Genomic DNA, 17,932 nt, shown 5'->3' on the forward strand with positions numbered 1-17,932 from the left:
ATAACAAATGAGATTCATTTAAATTTTAAAAACAAATTTTATACATCCAAACAAAACTTTGAATTTACATCGCTTACATAATAATATGTTAGACTTCATAAAATCTAAGTTACGTTTTTGTAGACATTGAAAGTAGGTTTAAAAGTTTTACTTTAAATATTCCTTTCTATACATTGCCAAAAAAGTAGGTAGTGTATTTGTGTAGCGTCCTAAATTATATACAAATAGCGACGATTGTTGAGAACTTATTATTTTTTTTCTTATTGTCAAGAGGCGTAGTTGTAGAATATTACATCAAAAGTTGTGAATTCCGAACACTGCGAAAAAACTTTATATTTTTTATTTTATTTTTACGAAATATATGGAATAACCCCTTTTTAACGTAATGCACATTATACATATATACATTCGTTTTTACAATTTATGACATAATTTCCTAATAGCTAGACAGTTATTATATAAAAAAAATTCAAATTTAATGAAGTGTCTATAATTGGCGTCGGTCATCATAGGTTTGATATTATGTTCATTTTTGAGATATGATACGTATAATCAGATAGAGAAAAACACGCAATTAAATGTATTGATCATTAATAGGAAAAATAATTATACATAATATATTGAGATCTGCAAAAAATAATGAATCTAATTATTTATAATTATTTATACATGTTTTAAATTGCAAACTGGAGTCTTACAAGAAACGGAGCTTAACTTCAACAACTACTAACGTACTATGCTAGTTGAGCCGTAGCTGGTTTTTTTATTTCTGTATTTACATTTATAGGAATATATAATAATAATAATATTTTTAAATTAGCATTAAATACAATCAAAATTCTGAGAAGTTGCTCTAATATATTATATTATTAGGTTTTAAATAGTTTTGAACGAACCTCGTTATTGATTAAACCACCGTAATGGATAAATTAAATTTAAATTCATCGAATAATCGTTGTATCTGTATAATATGGATTGTGAACAAAAATGGTATGTTTATATTTCTAAGAGTTTTTTGTGATTTATATTACTATTATTTAGTAACTTATTTTTTAATAACTATTTTATTATAATTATAGACATTTTCCATTTTTCATATTTTTTTAGTTTTGCCGATTTTTTGACAAGTATTTTAATTGTTATTTTTGATGTCAGAATCAATAAAAAAAAATACACATATCTATCAATATACAACCAATACAAAATATTGAGCGTTCCACTCGGAATCTATAAGAATACTTCTATAACAAAATTAAATAAATAAATAAGCGTTTAAAACATTATGCACTATACAATTTGTCATTGAGGTTCTAACTTCAAATACGCTATTTTACTATTTATATTGCGTATTTACTATAATATATTATAATATACGACGATATTATTGACAAAATTGTTATTTTTGTAAGTAATTAATGATAAATGCGTGTGAAATTTATGCTAACCGATAACACTGACGACAGCGTGATACGCGAGGAAGGTTTAATATCGTTGAAAATCCTCAAACACGCGTATAATAGTCATATTGTTTGGGTATACGTTAACAGGTATTTTAATATAATGTATAATGTTTACACGTAAAAACCTACCACCATATATAATTAGGTATATGGTTGCAGTTTAACGACCGAGAACTATCTCTTACGTCAGACACAAATTTCGGAGTTGGTATATTATAACGAATTTGCAAACGTTAGGATTGATGGAAACGATAAGGCGCGCACACTACACAGACTTAATCACACAAGTGACTCGTTAGACATGCGAGATTGTTGGCCGTTAGTTTATATATATATATATAGTTAATACTGTGTGCGATTATTACGTCAAAACGAAATAATAGTGTCCTCTATGTATTATAATATTATAATACTTATCTAGGTTTTGGTTTCAGTGTTATACCAGAGTATACCGGTATTTCATTGTCTAGTCGAGTTAATTTGTTCGCAAACTTGCCGAACAAACCACCGTTTAACATTATTATATTATTAACAAGCTGATAAAACAGCGGCGTACTTCCTCCCGAAACAATTGCCGAATGACTTACCCTTATACTGCTTCGATTCGGGTCAATGCGTCTCGTGTGTGTGCTTTGTGTTGTAATATACGCGTGTAGATGAAATCTACAAAATAATTATTTTAATAACAATAACACGTGTAGTTATTTAATAATACGTAATAATAACGCAATTGAAAAACAAAAATCCCATCACGGGTTTTCGGGATTGGCCTTAAGCGAATACAATGGTTACGCATTTAATTACGACGTGGGCCACGGCCGCGGTTTTCCTAACGTGGGTTATACTGTGTACTCGGGTTACATCAGTGACCTGTCGTCACGTGGACTACTTGAGACCGTCTTGAGTGTCTTGCAAATACTATACTAATTTATAGTGATGGCCAGTAGAATACATTTTGGAGGGAAAATTTTGGGTATAGTGTTTTTTAATTGACGAGGAGTGGGCCGGCGTTTAAATAATGCAAATTAATAGTATTAACAGCATTAACGCTAAAAAAATGAATTTTTTACAAAACCAATTAATGGCAAGGTGCCGTGGAAATATTTTAAATACGGCATAGTAACACAACACAAATTGAAAAAATAAACAAACGCTTGCATCTGTGTGTGTGTGTGTGTGTGTGTGTGTGTGTACATGCTCGGTTGATTATGGTTTATTTGTGTTTACATTTTTTTTCCATACCAGAATTAATTAATGAATAATGTGTATAAAGACGTCATGTTTATTTCGACGAATTTTCGACTTTAATTTGAACACTGCAATGCGTCCACAAAACACTTCACACGTTGTCTGAATATTTAATTTATAACCGCTGTTTTCAAAATATAATATCAAAATAGTTTATAAGATTATTTTCTAATAGATCTATTAAAACTTAAACTTTATAGTAAACAAAACTTTACACATAGTAATTAATCAATATTATACTTAATAACTATCATGCACGTTAATTATGTATACACACAGACAGATATACACAACAATATAGGTATATAACTAATAAATAATGAGATTATAACTTATTATCAATAATACAGTGTTTTCTGTTTAATGTGAATATGTGATAACTTAAGTATAGAATCAAATGATTAGTATAAAAAAAAAAGAAAAACTCGAGCCAAATCGTATGTTTCTAATGCCTAGCCTTTTAAGAATCACTCTGAACAAGATAATTAAATCAGTCTTATCGATTTTGTATGTTTTCCAATTGATCAAGTTATACCTCGAACAGTCGGTATATATAGTTTTAGTTTTGAACTTATCAGTGTATTTTTCAGACCGTTCAGTATAGATTTAACTTAGTTATAGTTCGCTTTCTTCAAACGCCTATTTTTCTAACATGTCAGAAAAATGAAAAGAGAAAAAATAGAATAAAAGAGATTTACTTATTTGTTTTGATAAGTTAGAAAAATGTTCGTAAAGAGAGCCACATTAACCGAGACAATTCTTCATTTTAAACTAAATAATTATAATAAAATAAAAAAACAGGTAAGTCACTCAGCTTTATGCTAGTAAGTGTTGAGTGTACCTCGTTATTAAGTCAGTCACTGTAATGGTAGACCAAATTGACCTAGATACAAAAAGAACATCTGCCCCCAGGCCAAAACTTTTGAAAGATGACAAAATTTAAACTACCTATGAAAATAAAAAATAAATATGTACATACAGTATTTATTTATTTATAAATAGGTACATGTTTTTATTTAAACATACTTTATAAATTGAAAACATTCAAAGAAGAATTAAATGCATCAAAGAAGACTTAATACAATTTAAAAAACATTACTATAACCAGCATAACCGTTATATTTAATTTTCCATCAAAAGGTATAAATTATTATTTGCATTATAACGTATACCAATAGTTACATAATTTATAGAAACATAATGCTGTAAAAACTGTCTTCAGAAAAAAAAGATAAAAACACACGCATCATAATAAGACCAATACATTCGTTGTTCTACTCACAATCTAACAAACCAGATTTACCAAGACTATTTAACAAACATAGACCATAGTATCATTTGTAATGGAAGTTTGTTAAATAGTCTTGTTACACATTATAATATAACATAAAATGCTTTTCGGGGATAATTTAAGAAAAATACTGATATCTGTTTTAAATACTAATACATCCGATTTCATAAACAAATTAACTTTTGGTAACTGAAAGGATTACGACAACTACAACGTTGTTATCATAAGCGATTACTGTAGTCTGAGTGTTAACGGCATATATAATATGCATAATTCCTAAAGTTATTATCCACCACCAAAACGCCATGACTCATCATTTCCGTCCTGTTTATAATGAGAATTGCAATAAATTCATAGTTTATAATGAACTCGTTTGAATACATTTAGTTTATTTGCTAGCATGTCCATCGTTCTTGCATAATATTAAACTCTATAATATAATATTCCAAACACGTGCTTTCATTAGATTGTAGGCTTAAAATACCGACACGTTGTCAAACCGATATATTTATTTGTAATCGTATTTAAAAAATGGACAAATCTTATACAACAAAATATTATAATATACATATGTATTTGAATTAAAGTTATAACCCTAAATTATATTGAAAAATAAATTAAATATTTTTCATGCTATAAAAATATAATAATATAATCATATATGTCACGAATTCCAAGTAGGTAAACAAATTCAACAGAACTTATTTTGATTTTTCAAGATAACTGTACTTATTTTATTTTTATGTACCTTATACAATATATATCACTCGTATGTACGTTATATTATTATACACTTGATGATAATATTCTAAGCAAATTCCTTATAAGTTATTTTTATGTAATTTATTAACAGAGTATCATATAAGTAGAATAATTAAATTATTATGTTTATTTGTTTTCGTAAAAAAAAAAACATATTTAACGTTTATTTTATAAACTCAATTTGACTGTAAATTTAAAACACGAAGATATTATGGTGGTTAGTGGAAAACAACAAGAGAAAAATTTAACTTAAAGATAAAAAAATAAAATCTCCTATACATTATTATAAATTCATTATCATCTGGTAACGGACTCAAACCGGCGTGTTTTTCCATCTGGTAATCAAAGAATTTTTAAAGTATATATAATTAATATGCGTAGTATTTACAAGGAAAGCATGTTTTCTTTGTAGTAATTGTACATAAAACAAAATAAATAATGTGCAATTAACGATGTACATTATTTTTATATTTAATAAAAATAAAATACCTGATTTATAATAAAACATTTTTATTTACATTAAATTCTGAGAATAACTCAATTTACAAAATTATTTATTAATCTATGTGCATTGCATATTTCTATAATTGTTAGTACGAACTGTTAAAATATAACTTGGATCTTCTAATCAAACGCGTTCTTTTCTAAGGTGTAATTAATTTACGTTCTGACAATTCTAAAATTGTACGTTCTAGATTCAATGACGAATTCTAACAACCTTTTTACTCCGGCGGGACTTTTTAGCTAATAATTATTTTCGAGTGAGTTACCAAGTACAAAAAATATGAACAATCACAATTATCTATATTAATATACTGGACTTGTTTTTCTCATTTTATTGACTATTGAGGTTCAGATTATCGAGATTATTGATCACAAATTGGGTATTTTCGATATAAATATTATGCATTTTAGTTTTATTTAGTTTGATCAGCATGCTCTTGATAGTGCACATTAGAGTGAGTTGATATTATACATTTCCATATTTTATTTTGGACATTTGTAACGGGTCACGCGGAATAACTTCGTGGTCCGCGGAGGGTTTTGCAATTTTAGAGACTGATTTAAAAAATAATAATCCCGATACCCACATATTATAATGTATATTAGGTATAACATATTCTTTACAAACATTTCGAGGGATTTAAACGTCAACACAATGCCATAAGTACGTGTACATAGCAAGTACTTGAGTATAATATGTATCGAGCTTTTTTTTTTTCAATTGCAAACAACAAAAGTGTACATAGCAATATTTTGCTAGAACGCGCTTATTATTATTCCGGAAGCAAGAGAAAAGTCAGATCGTACAAGATATGCGTACGTATTCCGTTGCAATGTTTTCAGTTTATCATCCATGCGTTTATACCTACCGGAGCGTCGATCCCTCTATCTCTGAACTGTATACATAATTTAAACGCGCGGGGACTAGGAACAGAGACGAGGGCGCCTTTTGTTTGACAGAATTTCCATGGGCAAATATTGTAGAGCCCTGCCGACTATGTAAATCACTGTATATTTCTGATTAACGAATGGGCCCTGCGCTCAAAATAAACGATATAGGTATGTACAGTGAATGAAAAAAAAAATTGTAAATGTTTCACAAAAATATTGTGTTTTAATATTTGATAAATTTAGTTTTTTTTTAATCCTAAATAAATATCACATATTCGTAGTTTGATATTATTTTTTATTTTTGTTTTCAATAAATAATCAAAATTACAAAATTCAGTATAATTTTTCGTCAATATATTATTACGTTTAAATCATATTGATATTTAATAATATTGGTTTAATATTCGATTTGATAAATCGTATGATTAACAACTTTTAATGGTACTAACCATTTTTGTTGGTACTAAAACAAACTATGGAATAATTAGATTTAAAAATATAAAATTTATAGAATCAAATAGATAATGATTGGTTTATAAAAATTGTATTTGATAAAAATGTATTTATTTAACTAATTAAAAAGAGTTACAAAATATTTTGTAATATTAAATCTAACAAACAACATTATATATATTTATAACAAAAATATATATTTGATTAATAACTATAATTAATTATACTAAAAATTGCATAATAATATACAATATATTTTAGTCAATCGTAGTTTATAAATTAGAGTGATTATTAATTACATAATATAAGCGTATAATAATGATAAATGTATTGATTTTATTTTTTTATGAATATTTTATTTTTACTTAAAGAATAAATTGCTTTTAATCTTCAGTTTTGTTAGTAAAATTCAAATATAAATCTCGACTATCCAATTTATATTAAAATTGAGTTCTTACGAAGTTAATTTATTATGCGATAAACAATTTAAAGGTATTAAAAACATAAATTTCAAATAAAAATATTTTTTTTTTTTTGTAGTACAAGTTTGTCAATTCAATTAGATAATATATAACATAATATATTTGAAATGTATAGTTCAAAAATAATAATTTTACTCATTGACAAGTCAATTAAGTTGTTCAAATAAAATGTGTTTGGCATGATGTTAAAATGCATAAAAAAAAGTAACAATATCGATAAATAATATAATGTAAACAGAAAGTATAAAAAAAAATTTTTAATCGTATTTATAATAACTTACAATTATATAATGTCCAGAAATATAATTTAATTATACAAATAAAATCATAAAGAGTTGACTAATAACGCCTAAATGTTTGTTTTAAGCAAAAATATTACATTTATCAAGCATAGTTTTCAGGCACTATAATATTATTACCTATTAAAATCCTTCAAAAGGTGAGGGGGTTACAGCAGGATTAATTATTCCTGTCTAATACAGGTGCAACGTTGTAAAATTGCATTTTATATTTCGAATACTATGGGTCACTGGTTAATTACAGCATACACAGGAGCTGTTATTATAAGCTTGTTATTATTAAATTTATAAAGAGCATGGAATTATGTATATTTATCGGTAGCATTAAATTAAATATAATAAATTGTATTCAATGGCTTAATTATAGAATCATAAATATTCAATATTTTAACTTTAAACGACTGACTTAAATAACCACCGAAATAACACACTGAAAAAACGTACTCAATTTGATTACATTTTATTTATGTCTGACAAATAATATGACAGATTGTTCCACCGCAATCTACTGAAATTAACAGTATAACCCCTAACTTGATACAATATTGAGATAATAGTGTACATATTATTAGCACTAACTGATGTTTTAAAAGTGATCAATATAAAACAATTTTATTTTATTTTTTAATTCGTCGTTTTTGAGGGTGTAGGAACAGTACACACTTGTGTTTAAACTGTTATCGGTTGTTTGAACAGTCACAACGAATATTCAAATAATAATAATTCAAAATATAATATTATACTACACATTAATCAATAGTATTTTGACCATATTGTGTTTATTATACACTATTAAAATAAGTAAATATTCAAAAACACGTTAATGTGAATTAATTATTAGATTTTATAAAATGATTTACCTATACATCTATTTTTATGTTATTAAATGCCATTATACATAATCATCAAACTTATTACATGAAATATTAAACAACAATATTTAAAAAATAATAAAGAAGGTTATTAATTAAATTTTACGGTTTATTATCAGCAGTGACAAATAATTCTAATTAATTACAATTTATATTATGACTGGTGTGCACTAGCTACTATAAAATATAGCATATTCATAATAATAAATTCGAAAGTAGGTAAATGCATTTTTATGTGCCAATGCTTAGGTTATGGAAAAATTGTGATTTATAATACTAAAATTCATACGGTAACTTATTACGATTTTTTAGCTGTTTCAGCGAATTTAAAAACATTTTAATGTATATTCAGCATTAGCGATGTTCACTAAACGCTTACAACTTGGAAATAAAAATGCTTGAGTTTTTCAAAAGAATTATTATAAAATTAGGTAAAATTATTAATTTTATTATTGTTTGTGCCACCTTTAAAACAGACATAACTAATTTATAAATTATAGAAACAACATTTCGTTTCATTGAATAAAATTCGTATTCACAGAATGATCAAAATATTATATCATCAATACTCAGTATCGCTCGATCTTTTTAGATTTTCACACCTAAACATATTATATAACCGTGATAATAGTCAACAATAATAAAATATTTACATTAAATGTTAAACACGCGAATTATTTCCATTTTGCTCTGTCAAATTTTACTCTCATACTATTTATTTACAATACTGACGATGTTCTGTTTGTCAAATGTAACTATTGTTTCTTTCCATTAATATTTAATGTACATAACTTAACCTTTGCCTTTACGAATAAAATAACCGATGTGTTATTGAGATGACTGAAACTGATGTATGTTGACATTTATCAAGTGGATGTTTACATTCATGAATGCCAATGCATTGAAAGTCTGGAAATATTACCTTAAATCATTATGATCAATTAAATGTTTAGTGTATACTGAAAATAACTACCATTTTCAATTTAAATTCCAACAGACATATTATTGTTATAGTATAACTATCAACTAAGTGCTAAGAAGATGTTGCTTTAACAATAGGTATTGATCAACGATTTTATCTTACCGGACATTTTTATTCGGGAAAATATGTAACAAAAACTTCTAAACCAACCAGAAATTGGGTGGACCCGTTTCGACCAAAATCAACCTTTCCCGTTTTTCCCGGATACCCGTTACGACCAAATCCATTTTAGTTGTTTTAAAATTATGTTGGAAATGGTTTATAAATAATGTTTGAGCTTCATTTATCGTTATCCAGAAAAAACCACGAAGCGGTAAAATACAATATTTATACTTATTATACGGACTCGTAGTTGTTGTGATCACATACTAACTTCCGATAACATATACACCTTTTTATCTCAGTATCAAATGAATGACATAATCGTCGAAGGACATCTATTATAAAGGAGTTTCCACGTGAATATAACAGTTACTTCCATGACGTATTAATTAGCAGTTGCTGATTATCGAGTTTTGAGTTGTGGACAGTTTTAATTTAAAATATTTGTCTAAATCAATATTTAAGGATAACTATGTTTATAACAATTAAGCGAGATAAATATATGATAGCTTTTATTAAATACACATTCAAATTATTTGTAGGCGATGCGTGAAACGTACGTGTTCTGCTACATTATATACGTCCAATATCAAGTGGTGAATAAAGAGAATATTTATTTTTAAACACTGACCATCTTCGAAAGTTTAAGAAATATTAAAAAGAAAGATAAGAATATGACGAAAAACGTATGCATACTTTTATGTAAATCTGTCAAAGTTACTAGATATGAGTTTGTAAAAAATATGCATGAAAATTTAAAAAATATTTATAAATATAATAGTCATATAATTGTAGTTTTAATAGACAATAATAATTGGTAATTTGTATCGACGTAATTTTTAAAACGACTAAAATGGCTGGTTAAAATGGAAAATTTTGATTTTGGGTGAAACGGGCTGCGCCTCAGAGATTACAAGATTACAAATACTCTAATCTAATGTATCAACAAAAAAAAAAACTGCTCCGCAGAAAAGTATAATTAAACAATGGCATTGTATGTGCATTCATAATAATATAATATATTATATAATTCTAAATAATTTTTTTATGTAAAATTTAAATTTAAATATATTACAAAAATAGTAAAATATATGTCTATCTAGTAGCTACAGCATCAATATATGATTAATAATATAAATACAATTAGTAAGAATTGGAATTTATTATTGTTAATTTTTATTATAAAATCACATTTTTTGTATGTACAACAGTTAGTTTATGTTAAAATTATTAAAAAAAAAATCACAAATTTAACATTATACAACATATAACAGGTAACCTATTAATTTTCAGCATAATGGGTAACATATTATATTCTAGAGATTTCCGACATCAGGTCATTGAATACAGTCATGATATTTTTTCACAAAATGTGTTACACGGCGTAACGTATAGGCAATAGAGGTACACAGATGCAATGAATAATACATAATATTATCATAATATTCAATTGAGTATTGCATTCTTATAGCTGAGTTCTATGCTATAATAATACAGATATTTTTTTTGCGAGTTGAGGGGTTATCTGTTCGTGTCTATATAATATTTAAAATTTGAATGTTTGTATATTTTAGATAACTGATTTAAATGATTTAAAAAGTCAAATGTTTGTATTGTGGCTCTTTTCCGTTATGTTGAAATAATTACGAGAATAAAATATGCTGCACATTAAAATAATCTAAACATCACTAAAATAAAATAAAATTATGTTCAACATTAAAAGTTAATCAATTAAATAATATAAATGATACAATATATTGGACTCAAGAAAAGTATACCCTTTTTTTTGCACACAAAATTATTATGAACCCTATCCATCACTGGATATATATTTAATGCACAGATATTTAATTATTTATAAAAATGAAATTGACTCTCAACAAAATGTAAAAATAAAGGTTTATTTTTAATGGTTAAGATAAAATTTGCTTACTTAAATTTATAAGAAATAAAAGCATAATCTTCATTTAATATTTCATTATATAGATATAATAAATATATTATGTTATAATTTATTGTTTTACATTTTTAATTGCTATAAAAAAATATATTTTACTATAATATTAGGTACATGCGTTTGTTCATTTTTCTTTATACCTAGATAAAATAAATTGTAAATGTTAAACTCAAAATGTTGATTGTATTTTTGATCAAATAGATGGATTATTATATATAATTCTCCTGTAATAAACTTTGGTTCGTAGTGAATATGATGGCAAAAATCCTAAACGTATGACGCATCTTCAGACAAATAAAATAAACCCATTGGGGATACGAACAATCCGAACTATGAAAGAGAGATCATCCGGAAGAAAAAGAAATCGTCATGTATTAGGAGGCATCGGTTTTCGTACGTCTGACCTAATCGTAATTTTCCTTCTTGCCCCAATCTTTTATTGGCAGCCATATTTCTGTGAACTGAAATAATACACATTTATCTCCCAGAGGACTATAAAACCAATTGAATATACCTTGATTTACCATGTGGTCATCGGCAAATACAGAAAATAGAAATATACATCTGGAGAAATATCAAAAGTAAAAAATGGAGATCGTAGGTCAAATTATCGATTTTTTAACTTTAAAAAAAAAATGTATTAAATTCAATCATCTATTTATATCTAACAACGTGGCGCTTGTGTAAATAAGAAAAATATTATACAAAATAAATATTTTTTTAAATTTATTCCAAGAATTATTATTGATTTTTATTTATTTAACACATGCTCATTTTGTGTCATCATATATTCCATACTTATTTGTGATTAGTACTATGTGGCGATAATTTGATGCTAGTTATAATATACTTAAAATGGTAAAGTATTAGAATAATAAAGAGCACGGTAAAAGTATATTAATGTAATATATTATTATTATTGAAAAAAAAAAATAATTTGAAATGATCTACATTTTTATAGCAAACTATTCCTTAGTATTCATTAAATTATTTTTACACAAAATATTATCACGCTTATATGTATACGCTTTCATCGATATACTTTTAAATTAAGCCACACATAAAATGTAAAAACAATTTATTCTATATATTTTGTAAATAAATAACGATGAGCGCATTAACATTTTAAATGTCTTAATGTAATTTAATAATTAACTACACAACTTTTATAATTAAAAAACCATTAGCGGGACATAACGGAAAAGTACAGTATAAATATTCGTAGTGTAGAGTATGACTAATACTCATCGAGTATATAGTAAAATAAGTTTGAATCCAATTAATTGATTACAATCAATAATTAATTGAATTTAATTGGATCTCATAAAAATAAAACGATTGCATAAATTTTTCAAAATGGAAATTTTATTGCGTATACCACATAATATAAATTAACAAAAAAAAAAAATTCAAAACCATTTAAATTGTATAATATATTATAATGAATAAACAAAATGTCCATTCATACATATACATATCATTAAAGTAAAAACCATTTGATAAAATATAGTATCTTGTTACTTTTTAGTTGAAAATGGTTATTCAAATGCGTTAGTAAAAATTTCAGAATTGAATATTATATATTTAATTGTATTTCACTGTTTCTAATAAACGTTTTGTAAGTTTATTAATCTCAAATAGCTAAACTATTGATAGTTATAAAAAAAATCAACTCCATTACTAGTTAAGTCGTAGTTTTAGCGATCAAGATTACTAATTATTATATAGTATAATATAGTAAATTATCCGTCAGTATAATTATGGATTAAGATTTATATTAATGTTATTACATTACTTTAATATATATGTATAGACAATGAGATTATTAAGTAAAACGTTGCGCGTTTAATGTGATTTTGATATGAAACTGAACTCGTTACCCTTTGAAAATATTAATTATGATATAAATACAATTCAATAAGCTATATGTATATACGCCCATTAGTTAATTAATAATGTCATCTGATGTTGCATAACTTTGGTGGTGCGCCTTCAATTAAAATCATAATAAATTATAAATAACTTTAATACGTTCTGAATAGTGGGTTATATTTAGAATACGATTACGATAACCTATACATATGCATAATCAAATATGAACGATTGCAATATATTATTGTATGTACATTTTGCACTATCTTACGTGTATATGACATATATAATAATATAAAATAATATATTATTGTAAGTACGGATATATGCTTAAAATGATAGAATGATATTATCGGAAAATAAATGCTCCTTTATTAAGCATAGGAGCTTATTTTTATGAATTACATTTTATAAAATTAAATTGAAGATGATATTTACTTTTTTTTAATAATTGTTGTACAATTCAAACATTCACCTTAAAATTCGATGTGTCATATTTATAATTTTACGAGAACAATTAGATTCGAATTAAAAGTACATATTATATCGTTATTACTGGATGTATGAATCATAATTTTATAACAATTTTTTAGCGTTTTACTAGAGAATTGATAGAAGGTAAACATTGTATTTAAGATTTATATAGAATAATAAACATATAATAGTTTCAATGTTAATAGAAATATACATGAAGACAGATAACTGATAATTAAAATTATAAGAATAGAGGTTTGCTATGTTTTCGATTAAAAAAAATGTACTTTACATAGATAAGTTAAAAATGTCATTATTTTGCAAGTCTATAAATAGCACACTAGTACGATTAGATCGTAATTTACATATCGAGAATAATGATATTTAAACAAATTGTAAAAAATCAGCCACTCAACTTAAATACATGTTTTTACCATCTAAATTATTTTTTAAATCTGATAGATTCAGAAATCCAGATAAATCAGGCTATTTTGAATATTTTGGAAATTTTTTTAATCAATTTTTAAGTTTTTATTTTCGATATTAAAAAATAAAAAATAAAAAATGTATACTAAAATGTAATTCAAGTGACTATGAATTATATTAAAAAAAAATTTTATAAAAATATTGATTAGAACAAAATTTAATTTGTTAAATCTTCGTGGGACACCCCGTAATATAACGTTATAGCTGAAATAATCGACTGATTATTAATTATTATTGAACGGAAAAAGCTGTTCTTTTTAATTGGGTAAAGTTTGATACTTAAAATGTTGATTTTCTTCGTTCAGCTATTTTATTAGTCCGATTCTATGAACGAATACAGTGAAGATAATATACTTGTATTGTAATCGTATACAATACAATACCTTAAAAATAATATACTCAATATACAAAAAACGAGTGCCTTCGCGTTTTTTATTCACTCTCTTACGCCTCTCGCTATCCATGCTATTAAATAAAATATTTTATCTCACCAACTTAGAACTTCAGCAATCTAATTATTACTTAAATACATTAAATAACCTAATAATATTTATTGAAACTTAAAAATATTTAAGTATACAATCCTTCTATATAGTATTTTACATATTAGATTTCTAAAAACAAAAATCACAACAAATTTAAATAATGTAATTTTTAGTTAAATATAGACTATATAAAATACTGCAATAATAACATTTTAAAATATGATAATTTTTAAAAAAGTTAATGCCCGAACCGGTAACAGTTATTAAATATCCTGTATTATAAGTATAACACTGTATACGTCATATAAAAATATTTGATTTTTTTCTATTCATATATTGTAAATTATAATTATTAAATATAGAACATACGAAATAGTACTGCCGAACGTTGGATCACGTCATGTAAAAAGGTATTATATCACATCCGGTCCTTTAATCTTCGATTTGCAGTCACATGTATGCCAATCCAATATAAAGGACAACCGTCCTGGTATTCAAAGCCATTCACTATTATGTGTTCACTGTATATATAATATTATGTTATAATATATAATTTATGTACCAAAATCACTAAATTGAAATATCATATTCTGTTGAGGATTTATGTCACAGTATATATATATAGTTTTGATGGTGGGCTTCATAGGGGTGAATAAAAAATGTAGCACTACAATATTACTAAAACATAAACGCATATACAATATGTATATTTAGGTATTTAATATTTTACTAAATTATTCAACAAAAATATGAACAAAATCGTAAAAACTGAAACTAATCATATTCGTATATATAATCATACAATACTATGCTGTATTATGTGTAAAAGCAATAGTAGAAAAAAAAATATTTGATATTTTTTTTTGATAATGGTTGATTATAGCATAGTGCTTCGTCGATCAGATATAAATGCATTTTAAACATGATTCATTTGTAATATTAAATTTGCATTTTTAACTTATAGATAAATAATGTATTCTGTTATATGCATTTTATTGTTTACTCTAACAACTTAATATGCTTTAAATAACATTTTCTTAATAATTATTAGTGCAAGGTTATGAGTGAAATCACTAAGTAAACTGTTTCTTTTTCTTCAGTTTTTGGGATAAAAAAAATATTATATGAAAAATGAAATTTTAATATATTATTTAGTTAATTTTCTTTCATTATACTTAGGTGCTTATACTACAATACTTTGTAACTTCAAATTTACTTTATAAATAAAATACAGTAGTTTATTATCATATCAATCAATTATTCTATTACAATCTTTTCTTCTTGATTCCCTTATGTCCATGAACTCTTAAGAAAAAAATTGAATGAAGATAAAAAGATAAATTAAGGCACTTCCCATTACTATAATTCATATTCTTTTTTCAAAATGTCTGGCTATTGCATTGTTTGAATACAATAGCAGATTTTAATATAAACACATATACATATAATATTATATATATATATATATTATTCGCACATAATACATAAAGGGTGATTACTTTAACGCGGTTATCTTACTTCAAAATAATAGTGAAAATATTATAAGAAAACGTTTTTATAATTTTTTTTTTTTTTTGAGTTGATTTGTTTTATCATCTGAACTTGTAAAACTGTTATCAAGTGGGCGTGTATGAAGTATGAACTGAAAAAGCAATATATGATAATTAATTGAAACATTTGATTTATTTTTTTAAATTTTAAAATCAATCATGAACAAACCTTATTTAGTGCATACAATTTTAAAATTCAAATCGAATAATCAAAATCGCACGTGTATAGTGTAGATATGATTTTAATATATTTTTTGATTTTTGTTAAAAACCACTAAGAATATCAAGACATGCTTTCTCTTTAGGATTATAACCATTATAATATGTTCAATTTTCAGTATGAAAAAGTTCTGTACGAGTGCTTTTTTTGCTATAATGGTGTACCCACAAAGTGTAGAGAAACCAAATAAAAGTTTCCCATGTCACTTTGATCTGAATCAAAAAAAAAAAAAAAATACTATACATAAAAAAATATACAAGGCAATTGTTGAAAGTTCTTTCTTCCTTTAAATTGATACTGCAAGCTAGTGCGATATACGTTTTTTAATTTGTAAGAAATGATAAATCACTACAATCAAAAAGTGGTTCTGAGCGGATATCAGTTCAATGGTATACCTATTGTATGTTTTTTACAGTAAAAATGAGTGGTTCACTCGTTTTAAAACAAGAAGTTCGATTCGCCACCTGACACTTCTTATAAATGACTTACAAAAATGTAAGTATGTGAAAATATAGGTACACTTAAAAATTTCAAAAATCAATATTTGAATGTATTATTTAAAAAAATGTGGTGAGCATGCTTAATGAATCACCCTATGCGTTACCACCGACGATGCACGATTGGCGTTTTGTGTGTGTATATAATATATAATTACGTAAAATGTTTATATAACAAATAGACGATGTCTAAGAGATGCGCTCGTGGTACCTATCGTTTAACCGCTTCTCGTTTGTAAAAAGTTTGACGCGTAACCAGAACCAACGTGAGGCAACCGCGTGATTGATGGCTTTAGACAAGATAGTCGGACTTAATCCAATATTTTCACACACACATATGACTACTATACTATTATAGTTACTACTACCATGGTCACGGTCAGTGGATCGCCATAACTCATCGGCCTGCGTGTATATAATAATAATAATAATAATAATACATACAACAGTTTACCTCTCTACCGCGTACTCGAGTGAACACCCCTTACCTCAAAACACACACGCACGCACACTTTTCACCTGGTGGCAGGTGTGGGACGTCCCCACGGGTTCAATTAGGCTATACTCGTACCATAAGTGGGTATATATAGTGACGACATCGAGGTCGTCGTCGTCGACGTCATAGCTCTTGGGAGGAAACGTTCGTAACGACATTATATTTTGACGTAATGCGTGCAAACGATATTTTAATACATCTATAACTCGTGTATAAGCATGCTCGCCCAAATTTTAACATTTAATTATAAATTTATTTAAGTATAATTGATAAAACATTCCGGTTAACCCTAAACCCAAATATTTTTTTTATTTTACAATTTGAATAATAATTAGGAATTGATTATTAAATATAAATTAAATATAATGACAAATAAGAAAATAAAGTCCAACATTTTGGAAGGTGGAGTTCGGTTTTTTTGATAATATCTGAGAAATGTATCTTTTTATGATGGTATCTGTGTACGTCATGTATATTTGATCCATAGATCTATAACATATATAGGTGTGATTACTCTTTTAAATTAACTTATTTGAGTGCAAAACCTTG

The 17,932-nt window shown here is 25.7% G+C and overlaps 1 protein-coding gene across 2 annotated transcripts in view; it reads right to left on the reverse strand.

Annotated features, from left to right (window-relative positions):
- LOC132920315 (rap guanine nucleotide exchange factor 4) overlaps positions 1–17,932 on the reverse strand; it is a 197,338-nt gene that overhangs the window by 129,666 nt on the left and 49,740 nt on the right. The gene's annotated exons all lie outside the window — the stretch shown is intronic.

The sequence above is a fragment of the Rhopalosiphum padi genome, chromosome 2, assembly GCF_020882245.1.
Source record: "Rhopalosiphum padi isolate XX-2018 chromosome 2, ASM2088224v1, whole genome shotgun sequence".
Classification (NCBI taxonomy): domain Eukaryota; kingdom Metazoa; phylum Arthropoda; class Insecta; order Hemiptera; family Aphididae; genus Rhopalosiphum; species Rhopalosiphum padi.